This window comes from Phallusia mammillata, chromosome 3, assembly GCF_965637545.1.
Source record: "Phallusia mammillata chromosome 3, kaPhaMamm4.hap1.1, whole genome shotgun sequence".
Lineage (NCBI taxonomy): Eukaryota > Metazoa > Chordata > Ascidiacea > Phlebobranchia > Ascidiidae > Phallusia > Phallusia mammillata.
Genome location: NC_137254.1, coordinates 30,165,021 through 30,168,752, shown reverse-complemented (window position 1 = coordinate 30,168,752; position 3,732 = coordinate 30,165,021). Strand labels below are relative to the sequence as shown.

General features: G+C 34.1%; 1 long non-coding RNA gene across 1 annotated transcript; it reads left to right on the top strand.

The window, feature by feature from the left end:
• Positions 1-2,362: 2,362 nt before the first annotated feature.
• On the top strand, positions 2,363-3,177 carry LOC145219230 (uncharacterized). The gene is made up of 2 exons (XR_013857896.1): positions 2,363-2,590; positions 2,773-3,177. It is a non-coding gene; the product is annotated as an uncharacterized LOC145219230 (long non-coding RNA).
• The last annotated feature ends 555 nt before the right edge of the window (positions 3,178-3,732 follow it).

Here is a 3,732-nt window from a genome sequence, read left to right as displayed (position 1 = left end):
GGTTTGGAATATCGGATAAATTTACATGTTTGTCTCAACTTGGGCTCGACTGGTAGGGTGACAAAATAATGCTTGGGACAGTATCTGATGTGGTCTTTGGGAAACACAGCCTGCCATAAGCGGGTTTACGTGTCATGTCAATATTTGTGTTAACTGATCTTAAATCTTACTCCAAACGGGAACCTAAATTAGTCAAAATGTTGTTTGTTTTTACTTCGTTTTTTCTCACGCAACGCAGGCGAAACCTTCCTTTCAGTTTTTCCATTTGATTCATTCTTCATTAACAGGAGTGCGATTATGTTGGTTTTATTCTCTTATCTTTGTCAGTAGCCACATCCGTTTGGCTCGCGATCAGTCAGTGATAGGTTTTCTTTCAGATATCGCTACAAAAAGCGGTTTTTAGATGTTTAGTTTAGTTTCTCTTTTTTCCTGGGTGCCGCCGTCGTCAAATGTCAGCCATTTTCAGTGCAGTATTCGCTATGCAAGGCTGCTTAGATCTGATTTGCTGTGTTTAGAATCTGTTGCGGAAAGACTGGACCAAGTAAGCCAATGAAGATCTATGATGTTTTTTTAATACGATATTTTGAAACTAACGCTTTGTTTCGTTTTGCAGATTTATCAAGAAAGAAGCGGATGAGAGAGAGAAATTTGACCAGTTTCTAATTTGTTGTTTTGTTTTTGCAGGTTACATAAGATGCCTTACTGGCAGTTTGTTCTGGAAATATTACCAGCTACCGTCTTGTGCTCTGTAGTTATTTTTGCGACCTCTAATTGCATTATTTTTTGTATTCTACAGATTTCAGAAGCCAGTAAAGCACCAAAAAATGGACATACGTACAATTTGAAAGTCATTCAAGATTATTGTTATTGTTTTTCTGAATTGTATGATGTACAAAAGTGGATTTGAAAATCACGTTTAACAATTTTATGTGAGTATTTATATATGTTCTGTCATTACAACTCATATAACCAAACTACTTTTTTAGAATGGAATATATTGGACATGAAACAAAAACTAAAAGCTTTTCTGAAACAAAAAACAAAATTGTCGTTTTAAGGTAAGCACTGTATGCAAGTGCCTTTGTTATCCTGCTTTTATTTGCCAATATTTTGTTTAAATGCAGATTACACATTTTTATAGGAGTAAAAATTTCTTGTCTGAAAACTGAAACCTACTCCTAAACATAACAGCACAGTTTTAAGTTAAGCACTTCACACATATGATTTCGTTGTCTATATTTTGATCTTGTTTATTTTGTTTTACAGTGATTACGATACACACGAAAACATAACAAAAGGACAGCTGATGCAACAAATTCTAGTAGCTGAAATATAAAAAGAGAAACAAGAACAAACAAATTTCATACAAAACAACATGTGATGTAAGAAAGTATTTGGTAAGAGTTTGATACCAAATGTACACGACATTAGCTTTATAAGCAGGTTTTGGTAAGTTTCTTTTCAAAATGACCTCATCGTATGTTTAAACGCTTACTACGTGTTTTGCTTTCACAGACAAAACTGACTTGCAGGGTTTTCAAAAGTCTAGCTTTCACTTCTACAACCAAAAACAAATTTCAAAGCTTTTTCAAATCTTCTCTTTCCATTTTATTCGATGAAGGTGACGCACTTTCACATTGACTTTAGCGGCACAAGGCAAAGATTGAAGGTAAATTTACAGTGTGTGAAAAACGCTTTTCGACTTTACATCTTGTGGTTTGTTTTTACAAAGTTGTAATTCAACCCTTTCAGTAACTATTGATTGCCTCCATTGATGCTGTGACTTGACTTATGATTGTATTCGTAATGAGAATATGACGTCATAATGCTTTGATGCAGTTTCAGTTTAAAGCTGTTTGTTTCCAGTTTTTATCTACTACAGGGGAACAATTTTGTAAAACGTTTATACATTTTTCAAACTAATTGATTCACTTATTTCTTATGGATGTTTTTCTATGCAGCCACTTCACAACGCATCGACAACTGTTCCACCACTGAAATATAGCTCTCAGACACAGATTAATGTGGTTTATAATATTTCTCATAACTTTAGCGACTGCTGACGATTAAGTTCTAACCTTGTTATGTAAATATTTAAGTTATTTTGTGTAATAGCTCAATATCTCCGCTGCGGGTGGAGTGAATTTCAGGCAACTGTGATTGGAACCACCAATGTCAACTATTATTTGTTCACATTCATATCACACAACCATATGTAAGTTCAGGGTTTTTTTTACGGTTTGGTTTGGGTGACCGCTAAGTAGTTTTAAGAGACCGCAAGTGTTTCATTTAAATACCAAAAAATAGCCATATTTGCTTAAATAGCCATTTTGGGAAACCGCTGGAGAAATTTGGGGGACCGTTTGCATATTTCCAAAATGTTTCCGAATTCGAACCACAGGGCTTTTTAAGCCAATCACAGCAGCGCAAATCTGCGGGTTGCCGTTACGTCACGTTTAGGTTGCTAAGCGGTTATTTTGACTTCAGTATTGTCGACGTTGCAAGTTTTATGTCAGTTTTGATTCAAAAAAACGTTTTTACAAGTCAGAACATGGTGAAGACTCATGCATTTTGGATGTTTGAACTGAAGGTAATGTTTATTAGGTTATGTATAGCAGTAAATTATACACACATAATTTTTATTGAGTGTAAAATCACTTTTGTGCAATATATGCTTCATAAATGGTAAATTATACACTCATACTTTTTATTAAGTCTGAAATAGCTTTTGAGCAAAATATTTTCTGTTATTAATGGTATGTGTTTGTTTAGGATAGCAACGCATCCCCTTCAATCAATCAATGTCAAAATTTTTCTTTGTATATGATGAGCACGGCATGCAGTCAAGTTTGCATGGCATAAAAACAGTGTATTATGCCTCATTGTCTCTAGTGCAAGCACCTATGATCAACACAATTTAACACATTATGCATGTCATACCTTGGGATCAACAAACTGTTCCTAACCTACAGAGATGAATGGTTTATTATTGTACACAGTGCAGTTCTGACATAAGTGTACACTAGGCACACCATTTGCATAGTTGTTCCAAACAACTCCCAGTATTTTCAGTTATGAATGTTGTTCTGTGCCATCAATGTATAGGTTATTTTTATTGTGCATGCTGGAATTTTGTCGTAAGTTTACAATAAAACAGAAGTGATCTTGAATAGCAAATTGAAGTAGTGTGCTTGAGAGCCAATGCAGGATTAAAAAAAAACTACTACAGTATAAAGTAAATTATGAGAAGATTTACTTGTGCTAGCATATTTATTGTTTTTCTTGTGACATTGAAATGATAATAGTCCCAAAAAATGTTGTAATGAATAGCTACCACCTAAAAACAGCTATGCAGCAGTGTCAGAATTTTATTTTCTTATCTCACCTGATGTGAGCAGCTTTTTCTCAGTTATTTTATCTTTTCTTGTTTACACCAGTTTTTTTTTTTATTTGCAATCTCATGTATGAAACAAAACACCTTTTTACTTACAATGCTCTAAATTAGGGCAAGCTTGGCTATTGACAGCACTCTATATGACCAGTCTTATTTGTCAGCAAGTTAAATTAGTTTGTCTTGACCTTGCTACACAGGCTAATTATTTTTCTTCATGGTTTACATCAGTTTATTTATTTGCAACTCTTTATATGGAACAAAGCAGTTGCACCTAAATTAAAACATTATATCACTCATTCCAACAGTCCTCCAAAAGTTTGTTTATTATACATGCAGTA